The sequence below is a fragment of the Mustela nivalis genome, assembly GCF_964662115.1.
Source record: "Mustela nivalis genome assembly, chromosome: 8".
Lineage (NCBI taxonomy): Eukaryota > Metazoa > Chordata > Mammalia > Carnivora > Mustelidae > Mustela > Mustela nivalis.
The window spans coordinates 8,430,022-8,449,902 of NC_139027.1; positions in this window are offsets into that span (position 1 = coordinate 8,430,022).

The window sequence follows — 19,881 nt, forward strand, 5'->3', positions numbered from 1 at the left end:
TAGTCTGAGTCGTCGCTTAGAACATCATAAAGTGAGTCAGAAAAAAACTTCCCATTCTTTCCACGCCTGAGTACATTTTTGGTTTACACAACGATCCCAGGAACTATACTATTATTTTACTTAGGAGTTGGCTTCATTTTTCAGAGGCATTTTAAGAGGAAGACAGCTTATAAGTCTCCTTCATTAGAAACATCGTGTATCAAAAAAAGATTTGTGGCTCTTTGCCATTTTGTTGTACATCTACAGGGAGCATTCATAATATCTCTCCCTCTTCTTTTAACAGAGGCCATAAGTTTAACTTGTCCTACGAGCCAAGCTCACCCACTGCCCTGCTGTGGTCCTGCCTGGGGAGGTGCAGGGCTGAGCTCTGGCCACTGTAAGTGGTGTACTGATGTCCACTGTCCACCCTAAGAATTAGACTACACAGAGGGGGCCCAACATAATAAGACAGCCCATTCGGAACATTTTCTGTGCTTACATCTTACTGACTTTTATCATAAATTAAAGATTTTGAAGAGAATGAGTCATAAAAAAAGGAAAAATAATAACGTGGTTCGGCAATCAGCATACGATATCTCCCCGATGACTCATAACACCAGACTCAAGTCAGGACAAACAGAGTTCCTGTCAGAAAGGAGTGCAGTTAAAAATAAAAGCAAAATAGGAAAGGGGGAGGCTATAACTGTACCTAGAATTCTCCCCACCCTAGATTCCTTAATAAAGGGTTGGAAGGACACAGGAGCTGAAAAGCTTGCATCATAAGTCAGGAAGAAGCAGTCCCAAGGAGCCAAGATAAGTGGATTCTGGACAAAAAAAAAAAAATCCTCCAAGAAAAGAAGGCATGCACCCGCAGAGCATGCGTTATCCTTCAAATGGGTTGGGGGAGGCTAATGGGACAAGGGCTCTTCCAGTGGGATCACGGTGGGGCAGAAGGAGCTCAGGTTTTGGAGTTAAGCAAACTTGCATCTTAATTCAGACTCCACTAGGAATTGGCCTGCAGCTGTAGAAGGCTGGGAGTTACTTAGCTTCTCTCTCTCTTAGTTTTTATACTTGTACGCAAGGACAAGAGGCAACCCAGAGCCATGTTGTGGATGAGTGCGTGTGCGAAACAAACAGTTAGCTTGGTGTATCAATTTATGCATGGGGCATTGAATAAATCTCTGTCTTCAAACAGTGGATGAAAACAAATCCTGACAGAGGTTTCTAAATCTCCAGTTAATAAACTTGATTGTGTGTCTGTCAAGCATGATGCACAGTCCCAGCCCAGAGGGTGATATAAAGTTCTGTTCACTATTGCTCTGGTCCCCTCCACATTGATGACAGTGGAAGAGTTCCAGGAGCTGGGCCAGTAGTCCCTGGACACGGGGCCTTCTTCCCCAATCTCTCTCCCACCAGCATAGCCTCTCTTTCAATGCACATTTGGAGACCTGAAAATAACTTTAGATCAGACAAGTTTGGCATAAACCTTCACTCTTCCACTTGCTACTTATGTGACATTGGCAAAATGATTAACCTTTTAAGACTTAGCTTCCTGCCTGTGGAATGGATAGGTGACCACAACCTTAGATCGATGCTGCAAAATTTTATTATTTTATTTTATTATTTTATTTTATTTTATTTTATTTTATTTTATTTTATTTTATTTTATTTTATTTTATTTTATTTTTAGGAGATACTGTGAAATGTTAAATAAGGAACTTCAAGCACCTAGCAGAGTTTAGGGGCACGCAATCATTGGTGAACTATTTTTATTCCTCTTTAGTGACTAATCTCTGCCTCTTTCTGAGTCTAAATCAGCTAACTGACATTAGAAAGTACACCCCTCTTCAGCTGACAAAAACATAGTTGGAAAGGAGTTAGCTGGATGTCTCTTCATGTGAAGGAAGGCGTGACTGTCCCTTCCCTCAGGACAGCCTCTCTGGTTCTTTGTTGGTCTCTGCTGTCTTGTTTCCAGGGAGGGAGGAAGAAACATACCCTCAAAGAATGAGCAGTGTGGTCTTCCCTGTGGCCTGCATCTGACACTGCCGTGAAAAGGTCACGACCTTCAGGGAAACCCGTGTGGTTTCATGTCCTGGTTTTCAGTTTTAAGCTGTGGGAAGTTAGGACCTGGGGTGCACAGTTTCCTTTAGTACCACCCAGAGAGCTAGCTAGCTTCCAGGTTTGCCATGATGGTATGACAGAACAAAGGAAGAGGCTGACCCACTGGTCCCCAGGTCATCATTGTTGCTTGGCTGTCCTGGCCAAGTAGCGTCCTGCTTTGTGATTCTTTGCTGCAGACCTAAGACTTTGTTCTTCATACTTTGTTTGAGAGTAGACACCCTTCATGATCTCCTTTGAGACACATCTCGACAAATGGTTGTAGCCTGGAGTCTGTCTACAACTCACACTCTTCCCCACTGATCCTAAAGTCAAGTGCCAGGGTCCTCTGTGATGGCAACACACAGGGTGAGTGGCGAGGTTCGGGGGACTTGTGAAATCTTTACCCCTGTGATCCCTACCCTGGGGTTACTCCCTCCCTTCGGAGAGGGTCTTGAGCTTATCCTTTTTTGGGGGGGGGGGGTAAAACTCACCATGCCTCCACCATTGCCACTTTTTGATCTGCTTATGCCACAGTGTTCTTGTTCTAAAGAAGTTGAATGCCTGAAATAATAGGTAGGGCTCAGTATGGCAGATTTTATGGCCACAATATGGCCACAACAGTTCTGTCCCCACATGTACTTCTAGAAACTTATCAGGAGACATAACATATTTATGGTCACCTTGAGTCTTGGGGCCCTTAATGGCTGGCCTAGCAAGGACAAGTTGTCAAGAGGGACAAGTGTGGCGTATGAAGCTGGATGAGAAAAGGCGGTACAGACTCTGCCTCTCTCTGTCTCTGGGCCTGTTTCTGTGCCTCCCAACAAGCTCACTTTGGAGCCCCGAGCCATCACATAAGAGATGCAGCTGTTGCAAAGCCTCCATGCCTCTTCCCAACACCATAGATGGGAAAAACTCCAAAGAAGGAAAAACTGTTAATCCTCAACAATTTACTCCTAACCTTAAGAGAAGGCAAGAGTAGAAACAGATCACAACGAATTGTTTTCACTAAACAGCAACAACAAAATAAGATGAAAACTTGGTGGGATTGGATCATCTTCTGAGACAGAGAATAGTATAGAAGGAAGTAGAAAAGAAGGCTTTCTATGGTCTCTTTTTCTGTAATGCTTGTACAAACAATGAATTCCACTCCTTGCCCCTCCTCTAGCCAGGGAGGGAGAGAGAAAACAGCAGAGGAGAGGCCGGGGGAACGGTGGCACGAAGCTGCTGCATCTGGGGGTACCTGGGTGCTGGCTAAGCATCTGCCTTCTGCTCAGGTCATGATGTCAGGGTCCTGGGATCGAGCCCCGCGTTGGGCTCCCTGCTCAGCGGCAAGTCTGCTTCCCCCTCCTCCTCTCCCTCTTGGATCTCCTTTATTCTCTCTCAAATAAATAAAATCTTAAAAAAATACCTCCCGAATTAGGATGAACAGGGTGATGTAAATAAAAATTAAAATCTAAAACATAAGACACCACTATCTGAAAGCCTGAATTTGAAAAATGAAACACACACACACATACAAACAAACAAACAAACAAAATCTATCAAGACCAAGTGATGGTAAGGAAGAGAACTCTTACCCGTGGGAGGGTGAATGTGTACAATTAATTGAGAAAAGTTTTTGGTAATATCCCCTAAAATAGCATTTGCATAGCCCATGAGCAAATCATTTCACTGCAAGAGATATATCCCAAAGAAATACGCACACACACACACACACACACACACACACACACACACACACGTATACATCAAAAGATAGGAACAGAAACAATGCAAGTATCAATGTATTAATTGTTACAATTGCACACAATTCATGTTATGCTGCCATGGTCAAGTTCTAACTATTGCTACATGAGACATCAGGGATGAGTAGAACAGACAGAAACTGAGTGAAAGAATACGAGTGCAAATCAGCACACAGAGTGTGATCTCATTGGCATCAAGCGCCACAATCAAGCAAACAAATCACTGAAATAAGAATATAGGTTAGTTTGAGGGAGAAGGCATACCAGCTGGACGAGAACAAGTGGGTGGCCACTGAGGTCCTGGTAATGTCTCATGTCCTAATTTCTGTGATCCATACAGATCTGTTTCCTTAGTAAAATTCACCAAGCAACACCCCTGTGATTTTTACACCTTCCTGTATTTGTTACACTTCAACGAATATTTACAATGTTTACAAATCACCTTTTTGCATGTCGTGTGATTACCATAGTCATAGATGACCCAAAGACTTTAAGCAGCTTGTCCAAGGCTCAAGGCCCGATACAGATCTTGTGACTCAGAATTGTGTGTTCCTCTCACTATGCTCCTGTTGCTTGGAACTTCCTAGTTTTGCAGATGATGGATAGTTCTGATAGGAAGCCGACATAATCTGTAACCATGGTACTTGAGATGCTCATGGATACACACATCCAGGATTCTCAGCGACCATTGACATTCCCTTAAGCTGCAGGCTGGAAACTAAGTTTCCGTGTTCAAAGAGTTAAAATTCAAGCCCACTTGAGAGGTGGTAGTTCAAAGCCCTTGCCAATAACTCTTTATTATGTGCAGCGTTTTCAAAGCAAAATTACAACATATTAGAAAGTGAATGAGGCAAATTACTGATGATGTCATCAAAGTAATAACTGCTAATGAGCATTTTACTCCTGGGGATTGCTTGATGCCACACTGACAGGAACAACTGATTTGCTTTCTGCAAATCTATTTGGATTATTTACAAGGCATCCTGAAAGTTGTAAAAGCACAATGTTAAAAAAAAAAAAAAAAAAAAAACGATAGATCAAAGTTTGAATACAATACAGAGATGACAGAAGGGAAAATGTACTCTCTGTTGTGTAATGGGTATTTTGACAAGGGTTTGAAGGACTTTCCTAAGGGGTGACAACAAGCACATATTTAAATGATTAGATTTACGCTAAAATTAAAAAGAAGCATAAATAAAATTTAAAACATGTTTTGATTTCCCCAAAGCTGTTTAGAAGAAAATGGTCATTAAGGGAGAACTTCATTTTGATATGACATCTTCTCTTCTGGATACATGCATGCCATGGACACGGGCCCTTCCGCAGTTTATCATTTGACAACTGGTGATAATCCAAGACACCAGCTGCTGCTTGTCCCCACTGCCCATCTCTTTGCATTCCAGTGTCCATTAGCTTCATCCCCAGAGGGAGAGAAGTACAAAAAGAAAGAAATTGAGATTCTCGGTAGTCATGTGGATATTTGCAAGAACTGGCAGAATAAAAAAGAGAGAGAAAAGTGTTGCATTAGTGGCTGGAAAAGAAGAGAGAAAAGTCAGTAAGTGAAAAGATGTCTAGATCTTAGTGGGCTCTCCTCCATGCATTAACGGTGAGCTACAAAGTCTTGGTTCCCTTTGTGAGTCCATTGCCCAAGAACATCCTGGTTACGTGGAGGTCCCAGGGGACTATTTAAAACCCTTGAATGATGACCCAAAGAAGCCAGCTAAAACCTAATCAACATGTTGCTGCAGAACACGGTCAAGGAAGATCTAGAAATGCATAATACCTGTAGCTTCAGGTCAGAGACACACAAGAGAAAGCAAATCATGGTGGGCCTTGAAGGTCCAGATCAGACCCCCAAGGCACATGTCTGAAAGGACCCATGTTTTGTTTAATGCTTTACTCTTGTCATTTTGAAATTCTGTGTAATTTTATTTTTTAACCTGCGCCTCCTAAATGAAGTCAGATGCAACAATGGAGTGTGTTTGAGAGCAGATGTGCAGTGTGTGTCCACCTTTCCTCCTGGCTTCATGTACATGCGGTGTTTGGGATGACCCATAGGCACAGGGTTCCGATGGGCCTGCCCAGCACCGGAGCTCAGGGAGGCCCAAAGGGTCTACAGATGATGGTGTCACCTCTACTGCTGAGTGAGCAGGGGTGCAAGGAGTCATTTTCCTTTCAAAGCAGGACTTGCATTGAATGCAAAAGAAAAGGCAGTGACGTTCTAAGAAATGTTGTCTTATGGTCACATTATGTCCAATCCCATATGAGGATAATGACGGCATGGAAGGAAAGGGGAAGATAAGCCAACCCCCTAGGGCCCTGCTCTTCCAGTCCACCGTTCTCATCAGTGAGTCAAAGGGGAAGGGCCACTTGGCCTGCTCGATTAGTGGAACCGGTAACTCTTGATCTCAGGGTTGTGAGTTCAAGCTCCATATTGGGAAGAGATTACCTAAAAAAAAAAAAAAAAAAAAAAAAAATTAAGGTGGAGCATGGTAGAATGTGCATATATCAAGAAGTGAGATTAAAAACAAGAACAACTGAGTTTCTTTCATGCCACCTTTGCACTGTTCTGACAAGAATGAAGTGCAGGTGCAAGTGGGAGCCGGTGACTGTACATAAACTCTACATGGGTCTCATACGTTATCTAATGTTCTACTGCACAGCACAAGTTCAAGTTTTCCTTACTTAGAAGGGCATTGAATGACAAATTAAGAATACCATAACAAGTACAGAAACAACAGAAGAAAGAAAAAAAACCACTTTTATTTGTATTTAAATGGTACTTTTATTCCCACTTTTTAAACCAAAGGTCCCCAACTGTTCTTTTTTTTTTTGCAGGGGGCCCAGCAAATGTTGCAACCAGTCCTATCCAGGAACAAAGTCAGGGTGGTTAAGATGAGTGCTTCCAAAGGCAGTCGATGGCCTAAGAGGGGCTTTGTCGGTATCCACAGAAGCACTGGCCAAAAGTAGACATCATAGAGATATCTCCAAAATGCAACCCATCGTGGCTTTCAATGAGCCAGTTTTATACTGACTTCATTTTTTATCAGAATATTATTTAAAATTCTAACAAACATTCAATAAAATTTCAGGAAGGGCAGCCACAGTACTCTATTTTTACATGACAATCTCTTTTATTTCAAGGCAGACTTGGCTTCAATCTCTCTTTAACCTCTCTCCCCTGATTCCTTCCCTGCTCTACCTCAGGATGGGACTCTCAGACCGCCCACCACCCAGGCACCCTGCACCTCCCCGGGCATGAGAGGGTTGCTCCTTTTCCTTGCTCAATAACTCAGTAACAGTGGTGTTCCAGAAGGTTCCCTCTCCATCCCCTGGGACTGGGTAAGCAGTATTAAAGCAGCCCCTCCTCCTCCTGGCCTCAAACCCCCGCCCCAGGGAAGAGCATGGATAGCTTTGTAAGAGTCTCAGCTTTTTGAAGGTTGCAGCCTGGTAAGCGTCCCTGCCTTGTAAGGGTCTCAGTTTTGTGAGGTCGTAGGCCATTCATGTCCATTTTTATGTTCACAGCACCTGGAAAGTAACTGGCCCATGTGCCTATTTTTTTAAGGCCAGTTTTCCCAAACTATGTTTTATTGAGAGCATTCTACAGGTGATAATTTTGTCAAAGTGGAAAGGAATGAGTGGAATGATGGAAAGTAGATTTGTAAATCACTTAATACATGTTGATTTTTATGCAATAAATCATGTTGGGTTTGGCTTCTCAGCAGAGGAGAGGTAGAAGGGACAGATTTGATGATATTGAAAATCACAACCTATGGAGGGAGGCTCCAAATATGATGGCAGAAAGCAATAGGGAATTTCTCAACTCTCCAGAGTGCAGGGTTCTGAAAAGTGGCAATCCAAAATTAATCAACATTTTAAAGCTTGAGCCTGAGGCAACTCATTGCATCTGAAATTCTTGAAAGAAGAGGAAGTCTTTGCTCCGCCAGCCTACCAAGCTTTGAGTGGGGTGGGTACAGGTATGGATTACAGGGCTTTGACCAACTTCCTGGGCCTCCATTTTCCTTATCTACTAAATAAACATATAAATGCAAATTCTAATTTCTTCCCCAGGACTTGAAACTATTAAAAACAGATGTCTCTAACAGCGGACCGGCAAATTCTAAAATCCACGTAATGTGAAGAAAAGGGAGATGGCGATTGTCAGATTGTCGAACTCCTCCGTGTGAGAAGTTGAGACTGTTATTTCTCGTGGGGGATGAGAAGCAGGTTCAGATGGAAAGTGAATCAGGTAATGCTACACACCAAACACCGTCAGGCCCCTGGCGCATGGAAGCAGACTGCAAGAGGACCCAGGCTTGGCAGAAACTGCCCTCTGCTCATTCATGCTCAACCCATCTGCTCTCCTCCTCTGAGAATCTCCCGGCTCTTTCTCCCAGTCCTCTTCTACCCTCCAATATGTAAAAGGATTGGGATTGAGCAATGCCCCCCCCTAGCAAGGTAGCACATTTGGGGAGGTCTAGGCCCCACTGCCCCAGATAGGAGAGACCAGAAGAGGCATAAAAAGGAATTGGGGGAGCTAGAAAGCAGAGGTGCCGGGATTCAAAGGCAAGTCCATGTTCTTGCAAAACAAGGATCTCACCTTATTTCTGGAAGCAGCTCTTTTCCTCCCACAGTCAGATCTGCTGGCTGCCGATAGCAGGTGATGAACACCACTTTTAGGTGAATTAAACGAACTGGGGCGTGTGGGCACTGGTGGATTTTCAGCAAAAGGCATATGCTGAGCCAATCTTTGGTAATTCCTTAAAATAAGAGTGATAATAATAAAACCCTTCAAGGCTTAAACAGCCTAGGGGATGATTTTACACTGAGCAACAGCTCAGGGGTCTCCTCTGAGAGTTGTTGCAAATTTCTGTCCAAGTTATCAGCCAATTAGAGTTATTATTATTAGCCAATAATAATAATTATTAGCCAATCAGCTTTCACCGTTGTGGACATGAGGCAGTCCCATGACAAACACAAGGGGGACACAGACAGCCCTACTTTCCTCCTTCTAAAATCGTTTTCCATAGCCTAGAGATAAGCAAGGAGCCGGTAACTGAAACCAGGTCTGGTTTCAGGTGACAGCAATATTTGGAAAAGATGTTCGCAGGAGTTTTGGGGTGCCTGGGTGGTTCAGTGGGTCTGCTTTCAGCTGGGGTCATGGTCCGGGGTCCTGGGATCGAGCCCCGCGTCAGGCTCTCTGCTCAGCGGGGAGACTGTTTCCCTTCCTCTCTCTCCGCCTGCCTCTCTGCCTACTTGTGATTGCTGTCTGCCAAATAAATAGATAAAGCCAAAAAAAAAAAAAAGTTGTTCCCAGGAGATGGGAAGAGGGCAACAGAACCAGTGACCTTGCTTACCAGTGAGAGATAATTTGGGCTCAGAGACCAACAAATCAATACATGAGTTTATTTTGACACAGCGCTGAAATGCACCATCATACCCTGCCTCGTTCCATATGCATGGCTTATGGTTACCTCCCGTGGAGTCCTCGAAACACTATGCTGTCAGTGGCTCTGAGACAGATCTGACCTAATAGTCAGTCATGACAAATTGAGGTACATTCCAGCTAGTGTCTTCACTTCCTAATATCTTAAAATATTACCAAAAAAGGATGGATATACAAAAAAATATATTTACTGCTGCCTAGTTATTATGAAAGAAATAAATTTAGCTAGTTGAAGTGATGTCACCTAATCACATGGATGATTCAGCAGTGAGAAAGGATGGGTTTGGGAGACAGCCAGGACTGAGTTCAAATCCTACGTCTTCTTGTCATTGAAAGTCCCCAGGATCAGGGTTCTCATTTATGTGGTGGGAAACCATGATACTGACTTACTTGGTTGTTGGGAGGGCCATATATTCTTGCCTTAACCATTCCATCCTTCTCACTTCTACAGGAAGACCAACTACAAACCACAAATATGTGGCTCACCTGCCTGCTCGATAACTTCAAGGAACCCAGCTCTCTGTTACTCTCCAAAGACTATTGTCAATACTCCTTGACAAAAGAATGCAAGGCACTATGACAGCACCTAGTCTTTCTAGTCCCAACTAATAATTACTCATACTGGACTGCTTATGGGTTTCTACCAGGGAAAAGAGTTTGAAGACCTTCAAAGCCAGCTTGAAATTTCTCCCATCCACCCTAACTTCTGTATAATCCATATAATGTATTCTTCAAGCATCCAGTGAGGGGGTACTATGTGTAGGATGTCTCAGCTCAGAGGTCCTTTACTTTGTAAGCCTTTCCTTGGGTGCTCTTTTCCAAGCTTTCCCTGTAATTGAGATATTATTTAATTATAGCACATATTGAACAGTGTTAATGTCAAGTGTATTTTTGTCTGTCTTCCCTACTGGATTGGATGCATGTATCTTGGAATCACTGCCACCTGGCAGTGTACTTAACACTTCAGAGACAATCAGTTTCTATTGACTGCTTCATTTTGAAACTATCCTTCCATGTTCTAAAAAATTAAAAGTTTAACTTCCATATTCCCTACTTATATCTAAGGATAAGTATTTTTGATAATTATTTTTGGATTTATTAGAACTTTGGGGGAATATAAACTTGGATAAATCATTGTATAAATATCAAAAAATAAAAGGATAATTCGTGTTTCAATAGCAGGGATGAAACTGGTCCTGCAGAAGGTGGAAGGAATGCTAATTTCCTGCCCACATCTTTCTTAGGCAGAGTCAAGGCATGGTAGCCATAGAGATGTAGCTCTCATATCCTTATGAAGGAAGGACTTGGCTCCTTAACTGTTGGTAGAGCTGTTAAAAGATTACCTTCAGCTGTTATCTCTTTCAAGGACTGCCTCAAGACAGAGAGCCACCTTGCCCAAAGTGATGCCTTTCCAAGAGTAACTCACATCCAATGACTGATCAAGGCAAGGGCATAAAGACTCAACAATTTCAGCCCAATTCAGGACAACTTTGATGGACCATTTTAGTTCCAGAGCTCTCCATGGGATTGTCTGGGACTGTACCTGCATGCTAGCTCAATTTTCCCTTTTCTCCAATCCTACATTTTATGCTTCCTTTCCACAGAGATTGATGACAAGCATACTCTAATAAACCTGCTGAACATTAAATTTTATTTTGTGCCTGCACTCTAGTAAATCCAAATAGTTGACTGATGCAAACAAGACTAAATTGGTATTTGGTAGCTGTATTACTCACCACCCAACTGGTAATTAGAATGTAGTCCCTTATAGTTGGTTGTGCACCTATAGTCCTGATACCAGATAATAGCCACTCGTTAAAACTTTCCCTGGAGGTGAGTGGGGATGCTATACAGAAGGGAATGTGCTAGCTGGTACAGTTCATCAGGCACCTGAAAGGGATGGAGAAAATAAATAGAAGGGCAGTGAGATTACATTACTATCATTAGGTTCTGTTTAAGATATAGAAAAACATACCAACAAGGTTAAGATTGATTAAGAAGCCAAGTGTGAAAGCCACAGTGTCTGTGGTGGTGAATAAAAAGGCTCTAACCTCCTGCAGCAGAACAGCAGAGAAAGCTGGGGGTCCACCCAATACTGAATCCTCATGGTATCTGAGCTACAAAGAAGGGTAAACCTATAACCAAGGGCTATTTATGTGAAGGGTCTGGTTGAAAAGAATGGGACCTGTATACATGAAAAGAAACATGTGGGTTGATGGCCCTGAAACTTTCAAATTCTCAGAGTCCCCAAAGCTCGGAGTCTGCAGAAATGGCCTTCCCCTCTCTGCTAACTGACCCAGAGGTTTCTCTCCAGCAAAACAGTGGGTGCTCCCTCAGGATCTGACCCCATCTTCCTTCCTGGCCATAAGGCCAATAACTAAGTTAGCTAGCAGCATAACCCAGCTAAGAATATGCTGAGCCTGGTAAAGGAAGAAAAAGACTATATTCCAAAGAACTTTTAAGACCTGCCAACATGGACCATCTGGGGCCAGGTGACTGGTGGGGGTTGGATTATGAAGATGCTTAATCAAGGAGGCTGGGGCATAAAAGTGGATGAAGGTGGCTTTAGTGATTTGGGAATGTTCTCCTAACTTGCAGGATGTAACACTTAGCAAAGTCCTAGATGACAGTGAAAACTGGTTCTTAAAATCAGGCAAACTGCTTCCTAGAAGCATGGAAAAAATCATACCCAGGATAAGTGAGGTTTCAATACCAGAATTTCTGTGTCTGATGGGATTAAAAGGAGTGGGCATGCTGAAGAAGATATACAACATATGAGACTCACAATACAATCACACTTCATCAGGAATTCCAGAAGAAAGAAGGAATATGCTGGTGATGGGCCACCAACATCAGCAAGAAGTTCATGGGTGCCCCCCCTTTCGAGGCAGGGTTGACAGCAGGAGAGGGCATTCAAAAAGAGACTCATCCATGACAATGAGGTGAGTCCAGGTGATAGCAATTAATTGTTAAAAAACAGGTAAACACAACTTTTACAAAAAGTGGCAAGATTATGGTAACGAGCAAGAGGACTTTACCCACAAAGAATTATAGAGAGATAATCAATAGAACACAGTGTCCATAGAGTCAAAACAGATGGAAAGCCAATAACTTGTCTCATCAGAAGAAATCAAGGATGAATGATCTGGAGTCTGCAAACAATTGACTCCTCTCAAAATACACACACACACACACACACACACACACACAGATATGTGTGTGTGTGTGCCTGTGCATACATATGTGTATGCACACATGTATATATGTATGTGTACACACACACACACACACACACACACACACACTCTGCATAGTTTTTGGACCTGAGCCAGTTTTAGAACTGACAATCCATTAACTAAAGGAGACAACAGAAAGAAGGACTCTGCAATGCCAAAGTGAGGTATATAGGTATCATGATAATGACTTGCCCAGTACTTCCCCAAAGAGATCAATAGACATTTATTCTGTAACTTTATACTAGGGAATAAGAAAACCCAAACTGATACTAGAGACCCAAAAGGTCTTGATGGCCCTTGTGTTGGAGTGGGACCCTGGAAATAGACCATATCCTGGCTAATGTCCAACCAACTGTGGATCCACAAAAATCTGCTCTTTTTTCAGACCCTTCTGAAACCGATCTTCCCACGAAGTCCAGATAGCAAATAAAAAACAGTATCATAGCACGGGGGGTTGGCAAAAATTAGTTTCGTTTTCAGGTATCTAAGTGATGCTTAGGAAATGGTCCCTGTCGAATCCCCAATTAATCCATCAGTCTCCTGCAGAAATCAGAGGATCTTGGAGAAAGATACCACCATGAACTGTACCACCATAAACTTCACCAAGTTGGGACTACAAAGGCACTTGTAGTCTTTGTTGCAGGTTGGGTATTTTTGATACTGCAAATGAACGTGGTCTCAATGCATACTTTGTGGCCATTGATTATGGTCACTCTTTTCTATCCCCATCAGAAAAGAAAACCAAATGACGTTTGCATTACATTGAGTAGATAAAACTGTAGGTTTATCCTTGTCCCCCAGGTTGACATTAACTCCTTCCCTCCCCCATCTTGTCAAAAATATAATCTGAAGAGATCCTGAACCATCTGACATCCCATAGAACATCACACTGAATCACAATATTGATAAAACATACTTATCAGACATGAGCAAAAATGACAGCCTTGTTGAAGCCTTAAGAAAACACATCTACAACTGAGGGGAGAGATAAACCCTACAAAGACTCATGGGATATCATATCAGTAAAATATTCTGGTTTGGGGACACACTATGATTCCATATGTTTTGGTTTTGTGTGGCTGCTATAATGAATTACCATAAAATGGGTAATTTAAAACAGGAGAAATTTATTTTCTCAGTTCTGGAGGCCAGAAGCCTGAATTTATAGGGTTGACATGACCATTCTTCTTCCAAAGGCACTAGAGGAGATTTCATTTCTTACCTATTTCTGCTCTGGCTCCAGGCATTCCTTGGGTTGTGACTGCATCGCTCTAATCTCTGCCTCCACAGTCACATTGCCTCTCTCTCCTGTGTCTGCACAATCTCCCTCATGTCTCTTGTGAGAACACTTGTCATTGGATATGGGGCCAACCCAGATAATTCAAGGCAATGTCTTCATCTCTAGATCCCTAATTTAATTACATCTTCAAGGACCCTTTTTCAAAAAAAGGAGCCTTCATAAATTAGGAATTAGGAAGTAGATGTATCTTTCGGGGAGCCATCATTCAACCTACTACACCATCCAAATTAAAAGACAAATCATTCCATAATATGCTTCTTAGCATACAAAAAAAGAAGCGTACCACCTAGTAGGCCTCTTCACATTCTCCACACAGCATAACCGCCACCTGGGAATGCTACTCTACCTTATGCAATACATAACACGAGATGCCATGAGCTTTGAGTGAGGTTCAAAACAGGAAAGGCTCTGTAACAAGTAAACTATAGTGCAAGCAGCCCTTCCACTTGTACCACATGCCAAGCCGACCCAAATCTATTAAACACATTCATTCTGAGAAAAGATGCCTTGAAGAGCCAAAGACAAGCCCAAGTAAAAGAATGATAGAGCAAATTTTGAGATTTTGGAGCAAAAATTCCTGTGGACACAAGCAGTGTCCATGCAGTGGAGAAATAAATACCTTTTGAAAAATGACTTCTTATTCTTCACCCTGGTTAGAAAAGAAAAGAAGGAAAGGAAAGGAAAGGAGCAAAAAGAAAAGAAAGAAAAGAAAAGAAAAAAGAAAAGAAAAAAGAAAAGAAAATGGAGTGCCTCTCCATGGGATTTTTCATTACTCTGCACACTGAGCTATCTACAATGAGCTGGATTCTGTCAGAACACTCCATGTCATAAACTGTACATGGCCAAGTGCACTACAGTGTAAGAAGAAAGTGGTATATCAGAAAGCACAGCAAGCTTCATAAGCAGATATCCCGGACACTCCTGTCACCCACCACTGACGCACCACTGGGTACACACACCAACACCATGGCCACGTGGGGAGACCCCCCTACCCTCTGATGACAGAGGAAAAAATCCTTCATGGAAGCCTTGTTTCACAAATGAGTTGGCCCAAGTCAGACATAATAGTCTCATTTGGGGACAATCTTGAAAGACAATAGTTAGGAAAAACCCACCTCCCCCACCCCACCGTGGGTACTGTTTTGGGAAGAACATGTAGTGATGTACTTGTTTTGTGGAGGAGAGTGCCCTAGAGTTAGAATATACAGATCCTATACCGGCAGTAGTGAACAGTCTGACCAATCTGAAAAAACTAATTTTGGAAGAAGACAGACAAAGAAGTGTGGTGTGAAGGTATATGGATGGATATTTGGAAGCGGTAATGATGCATGAATATTCTGACATCACACATTGATACCTGTCTGAGACAATGTACTGCAGAAAGGGCACAAAAGAACCAAGTAGACAAATGATATACCATCAATGTTAGCCATTGTCATAGACCAGCGCAATGTTGGCACAAGGGCACATGACCAAAGTGGCCATGATGACTGAGATGGAGAACCTGCATATGGACCCAAGAGCAGGATCTCCCACTTACAAAGGCTAAACTACCTCGTCTTACCGCTGGATGCTCATGTCGGAGACCAACCTTGACTCTCTGATAGAGCATTCTTCCTTCAGCAGATGCAGCAGGTGACCAACTGAGCCTTTCCCATCATGCAAGGGCTAGCAATTAATTCTAAGAGAAATTGACAGGTATTTCAGAGACAGATTAAGACTCTGCCTACAGAGTCTTGGATACCACCACTTTTAGAGTGTTGCATCCGCAGGCATGGGACTTTACATAAAAGGGCAAAAACCTAGTGGGCCCACTAATGACGAGTGCTGGTGAATGCATGGGCTGATGCTCACAGAACTGGTCATAACAAATACTACATGACCCAGAAACCTCTGACCTGAAAGAGCATCAGAAGAGTGAACCCACAGCTGAAGCCCCAGCCAGAGACTGGTGAAAGGTAGGGTATCATCTTCAGGAAGTAGTACATGCACGGTAGTAGAGTTTCTATATGATGTTGTACTCCCAATCCGAAAAACACATGGGTCCAGGAACAAGGAGATAGAAGCAGAAATGGCTTGAAAATTCAGACAGAATCATTTCCAACCAGTATTCTAGATCATCCTTAATATAATGATGCATGATTACAAGATACTAATCATGCAAGCAGATTCTTTCAAATACACAGGAGGTAGGATAGGAAGATAGTCAGAAGGCCATATTGAGGGATCAGGGAAAAGAATCCCACCTTACAGCAACACGACACATGCTAAAGGCCTACCCAATTGTAAACATGTGGCTGAGGGGCTGTGCTTACAGCCTTGAAAAATTATCTGCACATACTCCTTCCTAGATAGCTGCTTGAGGAGGCATTTTACCAAAAAAGGAGAAGATACCAATTCGTTACATTAAGAATTCTATGCGAGAGGGCCCTGGGGGATTTGTAGGGGGGGAGGGCAGGGGATCTCCTGGTGACAGGTGTAAAACGGGTTCAGCAAGACGCCAGTCCAGACAGAGCCTCTGGGAAAAATGTCTTCAAGTGCATGAGGTTTTTGTATACCTGGATGTGCCTAACTGCGTTTTATTTCTGGGGAAATTTTGGGAATGAATTAGTAATGATGAATAGAAATGAAACGAGGGGTGCCTGGGTGGCTCAGTGGGTTAAGCCACTGCCTTCAGCTCAGGTCATGATCTCAGGGTCCTGGGATCGAGTCCCGCATCGGGCTCTCTGCTCAGCAGGGAGCCTGCTTCCTTCTCTCTCTCTCTGCCTGCCTCTCAGTGTACTTGTGATTTCTCTCTGTCAAATAAACAAATAAAATCTTAAAAAAAAAAAAAAAAAAAAAAAAGAAATGAAAAGAGTAAGACGATGTTAGGGAAAACAAATCAGTGTGAGGAAATTCATCCAAGTGTACCGTACCTCTTGACTGAAAACGAGCTTTTGCAGTCAAAAGGTAAACACTAAATTCGATCTAAATAAAATTATAGTAGATATAGCTTGGAGGATGATGGGTTAGGAGGTGTGGCTCAGTCGGGCAGGGAAAGGGGTATGAAGGAGAGGTAAATTCTCACCTTCAAGGGCCTAATTTTTATTAACATGTGATTTGGCAGAATGTTACCAGCCCACACGCTGGAGCCTTATCAGAAAGGCGTCCACCCTATTTACTTTAGAGAAACATTTGAAGATTAGTTTCCTTTTGTGTTCACATCACCTTTATGAACAACTTAAGGTACATTTCCCTCTGGTCATTTTCCCCAGAAATGTTATATTTCCCTTGAGAAAAATTTTTGTTGTTGTTGTTTTTACATTTTCCCTCTGAACACAATGAATCTTACCCTAATCAGTTCTCTGTCTCTTGCTCTGAATGCTAATGAAGGCAGAGGCTGCTCTGCCCTTCATTTTTATCATGTGCTCAGAATATGATGACATTCATCTTGCCTGCTAACTCTGCTGCTGGGGTCGTCCTGTTTTCCATACTTCCTTTTCCTTTTCTCCATAATGTCTTCATTTACGAATTCTTGGAATGGCTGTATTTCTTCAAATTGCCTTAAATTATTTGGCTTTGGAATGAGGCGAGGTTACAGACAAATAAACATATAAATAAAAGGAACTCCGGGCACATTAATAAATTTTGGATGCGCTTTTCGTAACCGCTCTGCTTGTTTATACTGTGCTGTCACCACGTCTTCCCACTGGAGCATAAATTTACAAACATCATGCAAATGCATTATTTGTAATAAAACTGACTAATGAGCATTAAAAGCCAATTATTTCTATACATCTGCTGGCTATGGCTGGCAATAATCGTGCATCATTCAGATTTGTGGCTATGTGTTTGCCTTAGTAAGATTTTTAATCACTTATTAATTTATGGATTATAATATGCATCATGGGCGCCAGCATTCCCCAAACTGCCTCAGACTTATAAATCAAATAGCGAGAAAACTTGGAATTGTGACAACATAAGCTTCTTCTCCAAGTTGCATCTTCATGCCGATGATGTGTACTGAAAAGTAATAGATGGGGTCAAACAAACCCCCCATAAAACACATTGAGTGCAACTGATCTTCTGTTCCATTGGTGAACTACTTATCCTTTCTTACAGTATCATGCTATGTATTTTCGTGCTACTTTTTGTCAGTTAATAACTTCTTGATAGTCTAACGCTAAAGATATATGGCACAAGGAGAGTGCTTTCCCAGTTAGGAAGAAGTGGCCTTAAATCTGGTTTCCAATCCTTTTTTGTTGCAACATCTTAGGCAAGTCACGTAGTGTTCCTAGATCCATTCCCATAGACACATTTTTAATAGAAAAAGTTGCAATAGAATGAAATATGAAGATTCTGATAAATGCACACCAGTCTTAGAAGGAACTATTCTTAACCTCCCCTGGAATAAATAAACTTACAGGGGAAAGGATTAGTGAGCGACTCCTACCTTGACCTTGAACCAGAAAGAGGAGAGGCTGGAAGGATGCAGCCACGTCCACTGTATATTCCTCCCTCCGAAAGGGCTTATCCGCCCACTGCTCTTGACCCTCCTGAACCAGGTGAGACCAGGCCTGTTTCCTTCCCTCCCAATTCACTGCCCACTTATGCGCATCACCTCTGATTTCAGTAACTCCAGCTCGGAATGGGCCTCACACAGTAGAACCTTGTCTGCAGCAAATCCAGGAGGGGAAGTAGACAATTAGAAGCACTATACTATGAATAGTGTATTTCACACGCCCCACACTTAAAAGAAGGCCAAAAATAATAAATAAAATAAAATAAAATAAAATAAAATAAAATAAAATAAAAAAGCAGATTCTTTCAAATACACAGGAGGTAGGATAGGAAGATAGTCAGAAGGCCATATTGAGGGATCAGGGAAAAGAATCCCACCTTACAGCAACACGACACATGCTAAAGGCCTACCCAATTGTAAACATGTGGCTGAGGGGCTGTGCTTACAACACCGTTCAGGAAGTGCGGGGAATATCAAGGCAGCAGCCAGGTGGACAATAAAAAAGATCAAAGACAACACACACTCGTGTCTGCTGGCACACTGCAGACACACACAGATCTCATCTCGTATAGGAAGAACTTAAAGACAGCGACAGAAAACATCGTGGGCCGTATGAAAAGATTCTAACATATAAAAAGGTAAGACACAGCTATAAAGATTCAGAGTAAAAACACATTTATGAAAATAGTTCAATACCAATGGCAGGAAAAATATCAGGATGTGTCTGCTTTGTGTTCTCAGCATATTAGAAAATATTAGTGTGTGAAATGGATGAAATGTTCGATCCACACATCCAGGAGGGGGAGATACAGTAGAACCAAAAATGCAACACAAAATTAAAATATACATTGGAGGTAGTTAAAAGCTAAATCAATACTTCTAGAACTAATGATCTAATAATACAGGAATCAGCAAATAATGGGCTAAACCTGGCCCATCTCTCATTCTCTATTGCCCATGACCTATGAAATATTTTTACACTTTTAAATGGTTAGGGGAAAAAATCCAAAAAGAATAACACTTTGTGATGTATGAAACATTTGAAGTTCTTTTTTTTTTCTTGTATTTTATTATGCTATGTTAGTCACCATACAGTACATTATTAGTTTTTGATGCTGTGTTTTAATTCTGATGTCATGCATAAAGCTTCATTGGCACACACGTGTCCCTCCCCATCATTTACATATGATCTGTGACTACTTTCCCTATACACAGGCAGAGTATTTGTGCAGAGATCCTAAGTGCACAAAATCTGAAATTACTATGTGGTCATTTACAGAGAAGATTTGCTAACTTCTGACATCCAGGCCTACTAATGAGTGAGAGAAACCTGCTTCTCTGAAGGGAAAGGAAAAATCATTAGAATTACAGGAGAGAGGAGAATGGATATTGCAGGTAGAATGAGAAAATTGGGGCACTTTTGAAAATCCTCTCACATTGTGGTGGTACCAAAGTAGTCCCTGGAGAGTAATAGGAGAAGATTTGCCTTCCTCAAATACAAATAAATAAGTAAACTGTGAGTGCAGAAAAAGAATACATCATGTTCCAGAAAAACACAAATGAAAAGAGAACTA